The sequence below is a fragment of the Anomaloglossus baeobatrachus genome, chromosome 8 (assembly GCF_048569485.1).
Source record: "Anomaloglossus baeobatrachus isolate aAnoBae1 chromosome 8, aAnoBae1.hap1, whole genome shotgun sequence".
Taxonomy (NCBI): Eukaryota; Metazoa; Chordata; class Amphibia; order Anura; family Aromobatidae; genus Anomaloglossus; species Anomaloglossus baeobatrachus.
This window is the reverse complement of record NC_134360.1, coordinates 262,903,221-262,918,302: the sequence shown is the minus strand read 5'-3', so window position 1 is coordinate 262,918,302 and position 15,082 is coordinate 262,903,221. Positions and strand designations below refer to the sequence as shown.

At 51.9% G+C, this 15,082-nt stretch overlaps 1 protein-coding gene across 1 annotated transcript in view; it reads right to left on the bottom strand.

Moving 5' to 3' along the window:
- Positions 1–14,855, bottom strand: part of LOC142250102 (ras-specific guanine nucleotide-releasing factor RalGPS1-like) — a 203,531-nt gene extending 188,676 nt beyond the window's left edge. The window contains exon 1 of the mRNA XM_075322166.1: positions 14,695–14,855. The gene's annotated coding sequence lies outside the window, so the exon portion shown is untranslated. The remainder of the gene's footprint in view (positions 1–14,694) is intronic.
- Between the last annotated feature and the right edge of the window lie 227 nt (positions 14,856–15,082).

Here is a 15,082-nt window from a genome sequence, read left to right as displayed (position 1 = left end):
TCTCTTCCAGATATTACCCAGAAACAGCCCGGACAGCCGCTACAGCCCCGGACAGCCGCTCCAGCCCCGGACAGCCGCTCCAGCCCCGGACAGCCGCTCCAGCCCCGGACAGCCGCGCTCCAGCCCCGGACAGCCGCGCTACAGCCCCGGACAGCCGCGCTACAGCCCCGGACAGCCGCGCTACAGCCCCGGACAGCCGCGCTACAGCCCCGGACAGCCGCGCTACAGCCCCGGACAGCCGCGCTACAGCCCCGGACAGCCGCGCTACAGCCCCGGACAGCCGCGCTACAGCCCCGGACAGCCGCGCTACAGCCCCGGACAGCCGCTACAGCCCCGGACAGCCGCTACAGCCCCGGACAGCCGCTACAGCCCCGGACAGCCGCTACAGCCCCGGACAGCCGCTACAGCCCCGGACAGCCGCTACAGCCCCGGACAGCCGCGCTACAGCCCCGGACAGCCGCGCTACAGCCCCGGACAGCCGCGCTACAGCCCCGGACAGCCGCGCTACAGCCCCGGACAGCCGCTACAGCCCCGGACAGCCGCTACAGCCCCGGACAGCCGCTACAGCCCCGGACAGCCGCTACAGCCCCGGACAGCCGCTACAGCCCCGGACAGCCGCGCTACAGCCCCGGACAGCCGCGCTACAGCCCCGGACAGCCGCGCTACAGCCCCGGACAGCCGCGCTACAGCCCCGGACAGCCGCGCTACAGCCCCGGACAGCCGCGCTACAGCCCCGGACAGCCGCGCTACAGCCCCGATTGTACTAAAGCCACGATTGTACTACAGCCACGATATCTGCTAGAGTATCACAGGGATTAGAATCACAGAGGCCAAATATTTCACATTTCTACAAAAAGATTTTATTTGCAAATATAGCCACGAGTACACACCACACACACTCTAATATGAAGCGCACTGCGATTATAAACTCAGAGCAAGGAGACAGCGGAGCGCCCCCATAACGGCTGGAGACCCTGCATATGCACATTCTGGGCAGCGGCTCTCAGATGCCACGATTGCCCACCACTAAGTCAAACAATAGATTTCGCTCAGCCCAGGGCTATACAAGTGAATGGGAAGAATGTCTGCCATACACCACAATTAAGGTAGATGGACCCTCGAGTGTGTATAGGTGGCTCCCAAATACCACCCCCCCCCGGAGGACACCGGAGATACTGGAGAGCGGTGACGTCACCAAGAAGAAGATCCCAACGCGCTGGACACCGGAGATACTGGAGGGCGTGGAGATACTGGAGAGCGGTGACATCACCAAGAAGAGGAGCACAACGCGCTGGACAGCGGAGATACTGGAGAGCGGTGACGTCACCAAGAAGAAGAGCCCAACGCGCTGGACACCGGAGATACTGGACAGCGGTGACGTCACAGAGAAGAGGAGCACAACGCGCTGGACACCGGAGATACTGGAGGGCGTGGAGATACTGGAGAGCGGTGACGTCACCAAGAAGAAGAGCCCAACGCACTGGAGGACACCGGAGATACTGGAGAGCGGTGACGTCACAGAGAAGAGGAGCACAACGCGCTGGACACCGGAGATACTGGAGAGCGGTGACATCACAGAGAAGAGGAGCACAACGCGCTGGACACCGGAGATACTGGAGAGCGGTGACGTCACCAAGAAGAGGAGCCCAACGCCCTGGACACCGGAGATACTGGACGGCGTGGAGATACTGGAGAGCGGTGACGTCACCGAGAAGAGGAGCACAACGCGCTGGACACCGGAGATACTGGAGAGCGGTGACATCACAGAGAAGAGGAGCACAACGCGCTGGACACCGGAGATACTGGAGAGCGGTGACGTCACCAAGAAAAGGAGCCCAACGCCCTGGACACCGGAGATACTGGACGGCGTGGAGATACTGGAGAGCGGTGACGTCACCGAGAAGAGGAGCACAACGCGCTGGACACCGGAGATACTGGAGGGCGTGGAGATACTGGAGAGCGGTGACATCACCAAGAAGAAGAGCCCAACGCGCTGGGGGACACCGGAGATACTGGAGAGCAGTGACGTCACCGAGAAGAGGAGCACAACACGCTGGACACCGGAGATACTGGAGAGCGGTGAAGTCACCAAGAAGAGCCCAACGCGCTGGACACCGGAGATACTGGAGAGCGGTGACGTCACCGAGAAGAGGAGCACAACGCGCTGGACACCGGAGATACTGGAGAGCGGTGAAGTCACCAAGAAGAAGAGCCCAACGCGCTGGACACCGGAGATACTGGAGGGCGGTGACATCACCAAGAAGAGGAGCACAACATGCTGGACACCGGAGATACTGGAGAGCGGTGACGTCACCAAGAAGAGGAGCACAACGCGCAGGAGGACACCGGAGATACTGGAGAGCGGTGACGTCACCGAGAAGAGGAGCCCAACACGCTGGACACCGGAGATACTGGAGAGCAGTGAAGTCACCAAGAAGAGGAGCACATCGCGCAGGAGGACACCGGAGATACTGGAGAGCGGTGACGTCACCGAGAAGAGGAGCACAACGCGCTGGACACCGGAGATACTGGAGAGCGGTGACGTCACCAAGAAGAGGAGCACAACGCGCAGGACGACACCGGAGATACTGGAGAGCGGTGACGTCACCGAGAAGAGAAGCAGAATGTGCTGGACATCAGAAAGAGCTGCTGTAGGAGAGTACTGTATATGCCATATCTGTCTATGTACACATTATATTTCACACACACACACTAAAAAAAAAAAAAACCTGTTGCGTCACATCTGCACTAAAAATGCATCCAAAAATCGGGAAATGTGAGTTAAAAAAAAAAAAAAAAAAAGAAAACAAAACAGCAAAAACACAATAAGATCATGCTGGTATTGCACCAAGAGAAAAAAGAAAGCAAAACCGCAGTGGAAAAGTGCGTCATTAAGGCGGCTTTCCCACATCCGGTTTTTGTAGTGCGGCTCAATCTGGCTCAAAAACCTATCCAACGGATGCGTCGAAAAAAACGGATCAGTTGCATAAGTTTTTCCATGCAGCCCCTCCGTTTGACGGACGCGGCATTCATAGCCCTGCATTGTAAATCGCGCCGCATCGCGACGGATCCGGCGCGATATGGTTTTTTCGCCGCACAAAAAACGTGCCAGGCAACGTTTCATCCGGTTGTCGCATGGGCTAAATATGCCACATCCGGCAAAAAATGGACGCAACGCAAGGCCATGTGGCACAATACGGCGCAAATGCAAGTCTATGCGGAAACAAACGCAACCGGCGGCAAAGCGCCGTATTGTGCCGCTCAGCAAAAACCGGATGTGTGAAAGCAGCCTCACTCTACATGGGAACATGGCCTCAAAAGTTCTGGACTATCAAAAATGTCTGGACTAGTGGATGCCAGATTAAAGGAATTTTACTGAAAATATGGTATTGCTAAAAGGAAAAACCTATATGTAAATAGAAAAACCTAACAAATAAAGATGTAGAAATACATACATTGGCCCCCAGCAAGGCACAACCTGGTAATTGAGCCATCACTTGACAAATTAACATTGAATGGGGAAAGAAAAAAAAAATATGTATCTCAATACTGAAAATTCTACACAGCGCTGCCAGGATTACGATAATGCCGCCTAAGCCCACCGTCTATTCACCAACATTAATCTAAGCGTCCCTGGTGACTTAAGACCATCTGTGCCCCTAGTATCTAGTCCGGGTAACCAGACACCAGACAGCCGCAGCTGTGAGGACAGAAGCTTCCCCCTCCGCCCCCAACTGTAATTTCCTGACAAATTGTGACCTGTCAATGCAACTAAATGTAGAAAAGCGCCGGGGACAGGTGCTGCTCCTGAACGCCACCTCCCTGGCGATTACACCGCTAAATAGATACGCATGCATTTTATATACTGCACAGCAAGACGGAGGACACAATTAATTAATAGGCATCACATTAACGGATGATGAAGAAAAAAAAAGGAGAAAGAGCATAAGGACTAAGGAGATAAAGTGACAGCTGAGTGCAAGAAAAGGGTCAACGCTGACCGAGATAAGAAAAACAGCCATCAATGCACACAAGACAAAACCGCAGCAGAGTCGGAAGTAGCAGATACATGCATCCCACACAAAGCACTGGACTACCGGAAGAAAAGGATACCGTATATTGCACTGGACTACCGGAAGAAAAGGATACCGTATATTGCACTGGACTACCGGAAGAAAAGGATACTGTACTGTATATTGCACTGGACTACCGAAAGAAAAGGATACCGTATATTGCACTGGACTACCGGAAGAAAAGGATACCGTATATTGCACTGGACTACCGGAAGAAAAGGATACCGTATATTGCACTGGACTACCGGAAGAAAAGGATACCGTATATTGCACTGGACTACCGGAAGAAAAGGATACCGTATATTGCACTGGACTACCGGAAGAAAAGGATACCGTATATTGCACTGGACTACCGGAAGAAAAGGATACCGTATATTGCACTGGACTACCGGAAGAAAAGGATACCGTATATTGCACTGGACTACCGGAAGAAAAGGATACCGTATATTGCACTGGACTACCGGAAGAAAAGGATACCGTATATTGCACTGGACTACCGGAAGAAAAGGATACCGTATATTGCACTGGACTACCGGAAGAAAAGGATACCGTATATTGCACTGGACTACCGGAAGAAAAGGATACCGTATATTGCACTGGACTACCGGAAGAAAAGGATACCGTATATTGCACTGGACTACCGGAAGAAAAGGATACCGTATATTGCACTGGACTACCGGAAGAAAAGGATACCGTATATTGCACTGGACTACCGGAAGAAAAGGATACCGTATATTGCACTGGAATACCGGAAGAAAAGGATACCGTATATTGCACTGGACTACCGGAAGAAAAGGATACCGTATATTGCACTGGACTACCGGAAGAAAAGGATACCGTACATTGCACTGGAATTCCGGAAGAAAAGGATACCAGAAAAAAAACAAGGAGAAAATTGTGGAAAAAATACCCTGACTATAAATAAATAAATTGCAAGTGCTTAATAAACAGGGTACTTAGTAAATACATTTTTGCAAAAAGGTAAGAAGCTGTCTCACCTCGTCACGGTGTACCCATCTGAGATAGTCCCTAACCTACTAAAGTTAAAATCATATTCTGTACCTGACTTGTGTCATGTCAAAACTTCAATATGGATGGTAAAGTGGTTAGCTGTGTCCCAGATTAAATACACAGCAAAAAGTGAGAAGCAGGTTCAGCCTCAGTATCAGGAGGGCTGCACCCCCAACTTGCATTAAAGCAAGATAACAGACAAAAAACACCAAAAAACTGAGCTGTGACAATTGTTCAATAAACATGCAACATTACAAGCATGTGAATTGCAGCCTCAAGACTTTTTTTTTTTTTAAGAAAAGGATACCGTATATTGCACTGGAATACCGGAAGAAAAGGATACTATATATTGCACTGGAATACCGGAAGAAAAGGATACTATATATTGCACTGGAATACCGGAAGAAAAGGATACTATATATTGCACTGGATTACCGGAAGAAAAGGATACCATATATTGCACTGGAATACCGGAAGAAAAGGATACCGTATATTGCACTGGAATACCGGAAGAAAAGGATACCGTATATTGCACTGGAATACCGGAAGAAAAGGATACCGTATATTGCACTGGAATACCGGAAGAAAAGGATACTATATATTGCACTGGATTACCGGAAGAAAAGGATACCGAATATTGCACTGGTAGCAAAGTCCTAGGAGACTACATTGCACCAGAAGCCATCAGCAGTTTACTGCTCCTTTTAGGGTTTTGATCACACAAGGCGTTTTTGCAGTGTTACTTTTTTTTATTACAGTAATATTGCAGATCACATATGTCAGGTGTCACAATGATGTGGGCTGCCATCCAAAATCTGCACACATGGGTGCGCCCCACAAACTCCCAAAAATGCACCTGAAATAAAACACATCAACAATGCCTATTAGATCATTAGCACAATCAGGCTGGACGCGATCACACAACAGGACAGGATCCAGCCACAAAGGATCACAATGGAGGCCAGTTTGGGAACTAATAGGCTGGAGAGAAGTGCACAGGTTCCAGGGTCGCGTTACATGGACGGTAGCAGGTGTGGCTCCATAAGCCACGCCTCTGGGCGCTCGTCCACACATGTGTACACAGGATCTGTACAGGCTGCACATATGAACTATTCCACATACACCGTTCTCTAGATGAAATCCGCTTTTATCAATATCAGTGCGGATTAGGCATCAGCTCGCTTAAAGGGGTTCTCCACTAGTTTAAAGGTCCAGTCACACTAAACAACTTACCAGCGATCCCAACAACGATAGGGATCGCTGGTAAGTTGCTAGGAGGTTTCTGGTGAGATGTCACACTGCGACGCTCCAGCGATCCCACCAGCAACCTGACCTGGCAGGGATCGCTGGAGCGTGGCTACACGAGTTGCTGGTGAGCTCACCAGCAACCAGTGACCAGCCCCCAGCGCCGCGTGGAAGATGCTGCGCTTGGTAACTAAGGTAAATATCGGGTAACCAACCCGATATTTACCTTGGTTACCAGCGCACGGAGCTACACGTGCAGAGAGCAGGGAGCAGCGCACACTGAGCGCTGGCTCCCTGCTCTCCTAGTTACAGCACACATCGGGTTAATTACCCGATGTGTCCTGCAGCTACATGTGCAAAGAGCAGGGAGCAGCACACACCGCTTAGCGCTGGCTCCTTGCTCTCCTAGTTACAGCACACATGGGGTTAATTACCCGATGTGTCCTGCAGCTACATGTGCACAGAGCAGGAGCCGGCAGCACAGGCAGTGAGAGCGGCGGAGGCTGGTAACAAAGGTAAATATCGGGTAACCAAGGACAGGGCTTCTTGGTTACCCGATGTTTACATTGGTTACCAGCCTCCGCAGAAGCCGGCTCCTGCTGCCTGCACATTTAGTTGTTGCTGTCTCGCTGTCACACACAGCGATCTGTGCTTCACAGCAGGACAGCAACAACTAAAAAATGGTCCAGGACATTCAGCAACGACCGGCGACCTCACAGCAGGGGCCAGGACATTCAGCAACGACCGGCGACCTCACAGCAGGGGCCAGGACATTCAGCAACAACCAACGACCTCACAGCAGGGGCCAGGACATTCAGCAACGACCGGCGACCTCACAGCAGAGGCCAGGTTGTTGCTGGATGTCACACACAGCAACATCGCTAGCAACGTCACAAAAGTTGTTCGTTAGCAGCGATGTTGCTAGCGATGTTGCTTAGTGTGACGGGGCCTTAAGACTATGTGCGCACTCTGCGTCGAGGTTGGTGCAGTTCAACAAGCATCCCCTGGCAGAAATGGTTTTTGTCAAATTTGGTTGCGACCACAAAAACGCTATAAATACGCTTGTGTTTTTACCGTGTTTTACTTGCTTTTTCACTGCTTAAAATCAGATGCGTTTTGACTATAAATACAATGCTAAATAAAGTATAAACAAACAAAAAAAGGAAAAACACGATAACAAATATCAAGATTAAAGTCATACATAAAATGGCTTATTTTATTAAAATGATAACTGTGTGCTAATATTTATGCATAAAATTACATTTATTGATTTTCTTAAATTTGTCAGACTGTGTGTAAAGAGACATATCATGCCATTAATATTTTATCAAAAACGCATGCATTTAATTGGTCCAAAAAGCATGTTTTTTGCATCAAAAAAGCATGTAAAACGCTAGATTTTTTAAGTAGATTGCATTTTGCAACTTCTCATTGACTCATTGACTTCAATGTTAGCAAAACGCTGTCCAAATGGCAAAAACAATTGACATGCTGCTTCTTTAAACGCTGAGTTTTTGCCAAATTTGCTGCAACTAAAACGCTGCATTTTTAACAGCATTGTGTGCACAAAAAAAAAAAAAAAAAAAAAAAAAAAAAAAAAATCACAATTTCCCATAGACTTTGCTTGAAAATCCAAATGCGTGCATTTTGGCATTAAAACGCTGCAGTTGAAAACGCTACGGAAACACATGAAAAAAACCGCAAAGTGCGCACATAGTTCATCAATGTCTGATCGCCCGGGGTCCGACACCCCGCACCCCACCAATCAGCTGTTCGCGGTGCCAGCAGCAAATGCTCAGTTATGATAGTGACTACAGCCAGGTACTGCACATCTGCCTGCCATTCAGATCAATAGTAGGCTAATGTGCAGTACCCGGCCAACACCGCTATCAGAAGACGGAGCAGCTCCAGAACTGAGCATTTCCGTCCGCCTTCTGCCGCTGGGCCCAAGAACAGCTGATCGGCGGGGTGCAGGGTGTCAGGCCCCGGTGGATCAAACATTGATGACCTAGCCTAATGACAGGCAATGTAAAATTAGAAATTCATTGTTCTCGGTGGCAAAGACCTGCTCTGCTGAGAGCACTGATAATGTATTACCAATAGTTCTGTGCGTAGTCAATACGGGCTATTAAACCCCCGGCAAACCTGCAGCCGGTGATTAGCAGCAGTTTGCCGGCTGCAGGTGTCTCATGTAATGTACACAATGTGCCATAGGCTCGCATGGTTGACAAGGATAACACCTTTAGGGCTTGTTCATACATTGAGGGGCTTTTCACACGGGAAAAACAGAACATCACAGCTCCAGCCACATGAATGAGATTTCCGATATCTCATGCGCTTAATTCTTGCGTGCAGATTTGAGGCTTCAAATGCTTCTTTCCAAGTCTGCAGTATGGCGATACTTTTCAGCGTATTCGCAGTGGGGGGGTTTCACCCAGTCAAACAAAGGGGGGAGAAAAAATAAAGTAAAAACGCCGGAATTTTATGCAGCTTTTATTCCTGACAACACTGTTTCTGCAACAATCCGCTGGCAAAAAAAGTTATGACTTATGCAGACAACTTCTTGGTCCGTTTTTAAAAAAAACTGATATTTGTTTATTTAACATTGAAGTCTATGGAAAATGGATCCTTCAATAGTCATTTGTTATCTTCCATTTGAAACAGATCCAGTAAGAAAAATAAGTGTTCTCCGAAGGGAGAGACCGCAACTGTCTGAGCCCGGATTGTGGGCATAAGCAGCTGCGGTCTCCTGCGGAGGAGGCTCACGGCCCCGCAGGCGTGGACCCGCCGCGCTCAGGAGGCAGCGAGTCCTGATTCTGTGCACATATACTAGTATACATACCCAACATGAACCATTCAAGGAAACTCCAGAGGGTTTGTCCACAAGGGACTGTAAGGCTGAGTGCGCACATTGCGTAATTTCATGCGTTTACACTGCATATTGCATTGTAACGTAACTGCATGTATCCTGCGTTCCCAGCACAATCTGTGAAGATTGTGCATAATCCGTGCGCACTATGCTTTTTTGAACGCAGCGATTTGAGAGTCAAAAATTAGACAAAATCTCTGTGTTCAAAAATGCAGTACGTCACTTATTCCTGCGCTTTGGATGCTGCTCCCGCTCTGTCTATGGGAGAGGCAGCATCCCGAGCGCATGAAGTCAGTATCTATTCTGCAGACACACTGCATCCATTACACAGTGTTTCTGCAGCGATTTGGAGTGCACATGCACTGCCAAATCGCTGCAGATTTTTCAGCATGGACACTACGCAACATGCACACAAACCATACAATGCAGATTTTACATGGTCTGCAAAAAGAAAAAAAAAAAATCAGAACTTATAAATGCATGTCTGAACGAGGCCTTATGATGTTGCACACAATACTGCGCCGGATAATCTAACATGTATTTGTCACAAGTGAATAAGTCCTAAACTATCAAACTCTCTAGGGCGACCCAAGCATAAACATTTACATCACAAAATTGGAGCGACCTGGGAAGAAAAAAAAAAAAAAAAAGCTTATGCCAATGAATCATCTGCTGCTCCAATATCCAACAGTCCTTGCCGTGGTCCTGTCATCACTTCAGCAATGGAAAAGCAAACCAGCACAGAATAAAAAACGAGAAGGCCAGGCTTTTTTCACGCCCCCCCATATCCCTGCAGCTGCCAGATTCCCATTTTGAAGTTAGAAGATTTGTAGTCTGAATTCTAAAGGTTTTTTGTTTTTTAATGCATCACGTATTGTACAAGAGACAGGTTACGATAGATTGGAAAAAAGGCTTTAACATTGTTAACATAACATTTTTAACACTGTTCCAAAATGTCCCCTAAATCTACAGCTTGTAATGCTGCCATATGGAAGAAAGTATCAATGGCTTAATTAGGGTTAGGGTTAGTCCAGGAGGGAGGGGGGTATTCTCTGGACTTCCTGCCTCTAATCACTAGTTGCCTCTCCCCTGCCTGAAAGGTCTGATACCAGAGGACAATAGATTAGGATTCAAACACACAGCACATGAGCACAGGACACGCTGATCCGTGTCTGGAGGGGGATCACGGTATATAAAATACTGAGGTTCCACATTACTTACAGAACCTCCAGAACTGATGACAAAGTCAAATCTCATTCATTTTCCTGTAAAATGCTGCGCATTCCCCAACACGAGAAAAACGCTCCAGAACAGACCCTACAACAACCCCCCGACACCTACAGACGGAAGCAAAGAAAAACTCCGCATGTATGTACGCTGCAGAGCGGACCGTGCAGCATCTCCACACAGGAGGGGCGCTGCACACCACTGCGCTCCAAATCAGGGCTTCCCATTGGTGGGGAAACTACAACCCCCAGCATGCCCAGACCGCTCTATCTGCACCTCCATCACTACAACCCCCAGCATGCCCAGACAGCTCCAGCTGCACCTCCATCACTACAACCCCCAGCATGCCCAGACAGCTCCATCTGCACCTCCATCACTACAACCCCCAGCATGCCCAGACAGCTCCATCTGCACCTCCATCACTACAACCCCCAGCATGCCCAGACAGCTCCATCTGCACCTCCATCACTACAACCCCCAGCATGCCCAGACAGCTCCAGCTGCACCTCCATCACTACAACCCCCAGCATGCCCAGACAGCTCTATCTGCACCTCCATCACTACAACCCCCAGCATGCCCAGACAGCTCTATCTGCACCTCCATCACTACAACCCCCAGCATGCCCAGACAGCTCCATCTGCACCTCCATCACTACAACCCCCAGCATGCCCAGACAGCTCTATCTGCACCTCCATCACTACAACCCCCAGCATGCCCAGACAGCTCCAGCTGCACCTCCATCACTACAACCCCCAGCATGCCCAGACAGCTCTATCTGCACCTCCATCACTACAACCCCCAGCATGCCCAGACAGCTCTATCTGCACCTCCATCACTACAGCCCCCAGCATGCCCAGACAGCTCCATCTGCACCTCCATCACTACAACCCCCAGCATGCCCAGACAGCTCCATCTGCACCTCCATCACTACAACCCCCAGCATGCCCAGACAGCTCCATCTGCACCTCCATCACTACAACCCCCAGCATGCCCAGACAGCTCCATCTGCACCTCCATCACTACAACCCCCAGCATGCCCAGACAGCTCCATCTGCACCTCCATCACTACAACCCCCAGCATGCCCAGACAGCTCCATCTGCACCTCCATCACTACAACCCCCAGCATGCCCAGACAGCTCCATCTGCACCTCCATCACTACAACCCCCAGCATGCCCAGACAGCTCCATCTGCACCTCCATCACTACAACCCCCAGCATGCCCAGACAGCTCCAGCTGCACCTCCATCACTACAACCCCCAGCATGCCCAGACAGCTCCAGCTGCACCTCCATCACTACAACCCCCAGCATGCCCAGACAGCTCTATCTGCACCTCCATCACTACAACCCCCAGCATGCCCAGACAGCTCTATCTGCACCTCCATCACTACAACCCCCAGCATGCCCAGACAGCTCTATCTGCACCTCCATCACTACAACCCCCAGCATGCCCAGACAGCTCCATCTGCACCTCCATCACTACAACCCCCAGCATGCCCAGACAGCTCCATCTGCACCTCCATCACTACAACCCCCAGCATGCCCACACAGCTCCATCTGCACCTCCATCACTACAACCCCCAGCATGCCCAGACAGCTCCATCTGCACCTCCATCACTACAACCCCCAGCATGCCCAGACAGCTCTATCTGCACCTCCATCACTACAACCCCCAGCATGCCCAGACAGCTCCAGCTGCACCTCCATCACTACAACCCCCAGCATGCCCAGACAGCTCCAGCTGCACCTCCATCACTACAACCCCCAGCATGCCCAGACAGCTCCAGCTGCACCTCCATCACTACAACCCCCAGCATGCCCAGACAGCTCCAGCTGCACCTCCATCACTACAACCCCCAGCATGCCCAGACAGCTCTATCTGCACCTCCATCACTACAACCCCCAGCATGCCCAGACAGCTCTATCTGCACCTCCATCACTACAGCCCCCAGCATGCCCAGACAGCTCTATCTGCACCTCCATCACTACAGCCCCCAGCATGCCCAGACAGCTCCATCTGCACCTCCATCACTACAACCCCCAGCATGCCCAGACAGCTCCAGCTGCACCTCCATCACTACAACCCCCAGCATGCCCAGACAGCTCCATCTGCACCTCCATCACTACAACCCCCAGCATGCCCAGACAGCTCCATCTGCACCTCCATCACTACAACCCCCAGCATGCCCAGACAGCGCTATCTGCACCTCCATCACTACAACCCCCAGCATGCCCAGACAGCTCCATCTGCACCTCCATCACTACAACCCCCAGCATGCCCAGACAGCTCTATCTGCACCTCCATCACTACAACCCCCAGCATGCCCAGACAGCTCTAGCTGCACCTCCATCACTACAACCCCCAGCATGCCCAGACAGCTCTATCTGCACCTCCATCACTACAACCCCCAGCATGCCCAGACAGCTCCATCTGCACCTCCATCACTACAACCCCCAGCATGCCCAGACAGCTCCATCTGCACCTCCATCACTACAACCCCCAGCATGCCCAGACAGCTCCATCTGCACCTCCATCACTACAACCCCCAGCATGCCCAGACAGCTCCATCTGCACCTCCATCACTACAACCCCCAGCATGCCCAGACAGCTCTATCTGCACCTCCATCACTACAACCCCCAGCATGCCCAGACAGCTCCATCTGCACCTCCATCACTACAACCCCCAGCATGCCCAGACAGCTCCATCTGCACCTCCATCACTACAACCCCCAGCATGCCCAGACAGCTCCATCTGCACCTCCATCACTACAACCCCCAGCATGCCCACACAGCTCCATCTGCACCTCCATCACTACAACCCCCAGCATGCCCAGACAGCTCTATCTGCACCTCCATCACTACAACCCCCAGCATGCCCAGACAGCTCCATCTGCACCTCCATCACTACAACCCCCAGCATGCCCAGACAGCTCTATCTGCACCTCCATCACTACAGCCCCCAGCATGCCCAGACAGCTCCATCTGCACCTCCATCACTACAACCCCCAGCATGCCCAGACAGCTCCATCTGCACCTCCATCACTACAACCCCCAGCATGCCCAGACAGCTCTTCTGCACCTCCATCACTACAACCCCCAGCATGCCCAGACAGCTCTAGCTGCACCTCCATCACTACAACCCCCAGCATGCCCAGACAGCTCCATCTGCACCTCCATCACTACAACCCCCAGCATGCCCAGACAGCTCCATCTGCACCTCCATCACTACAACCCCCAGCATGCCCAGACAGCTCCAGCTGCACCTCCATCACTACAACCCCCAGCATGCCCAGACAGCTCTATCTGCACCTCCATCACTACAACCCCCAGCATGCCCAGACAGCTCCAGCTGCACCTCCATCACTACAACCCCCAGCATGCCCAGACAGCTCTATCTGCACCTCCATCACTACAACCCCCAGCATGCCCAGACAGCTCCATCTGCACCTCCATCACTACAACCCCCAGCATGCCCAGACAGCTCCATCTGCACCTCCATCACTACAACCCCCAGCATGCCCAGACAGCTCCATCTGCACCTCCATCACTACAACCCCCAGCATGCCCAGACAGCTCCAGCTGCACCTCCATCACTACAACCCCCAGCATGCCCAGACAGCTCTATCTGCACCTCCATCACTACAACCCCCAGCATGCCCAGACAGCTCCATCTGCACCTCCATCACTACAACCCCCAGCATGCCCAGACAGCTCCATCTGCACCTCCATCACTACAACCCCCAGCATGCCCAGACAGCTCCATCTGCACCTCCATCACTACAACCCCCAGCATGCCCAGACAGCTCTATCTGCACCTCCATCACTACAACCCCCAGCATGCCCAGACAGCTCCAGCTGCACCTCCATCACTACAACCCCCAGCATGCCCAGACAGCTCCAGCTGCACCTCCATCACTACAACCCCCAGCATGCCCAGACAGCTCCATCTGCACCTCCATCACTACAACCCCCAGCATGCCCAGACAGCTCCAGCTGCACCTCCATCACTACAGCCCCCAGCAGCTCCGCCAGTCAGCAGCAGCCATGCTGGGCGTTGTGGTCCTCCGATAGTCCGGTATCTGGTCCGGTCCTGGACACGTTATTTAACCCTCGGCGGTCCGGTGACATGCTGAGACGCGCAGTTCCCCAGTTATTAGTGTCCATAACACCATGCAGCTGCCGGCGGAGCCCGGGCCTGTGTCTCCCTGTCACCAGCAGCGCTGGGAGCGGCTCCGGGCCGCGCCATTACCCGCCGCTCCCCGGTTACCTGCACAGCTCCGGCCTCTCCGCCCAGCGCGCGCCGCTCCCGGAGCTCCGGGCCGTTCTTCTCCGTCCGTTTCTCTTCTCTCTCTCATTCAGACGCCGGCACAGCGCCGTGCGCGCCCCCGCCTCCCCGGCCTTGTGTTACCGATGCTGAGAAGGGGCGGGGCCAAAACACAAGAGGCGGCGAGTGGGCGGGGAGACGTAACGTGCGCGCCCCCGCCTAATACTAAACCTTGGACGGAGGGAGGAGTTATGGGTCTAGAAAGCTTTGTACGGTGGCCAATACTCCGCCCAATCATCGGGCGTGTTTAGGACAAGACCGCCCTAAAAGGCGTGGTTACTGATTGTAAAGGGGCGTGGGTTTTAGTTTAAAACACAGCGGTGCACGCGGG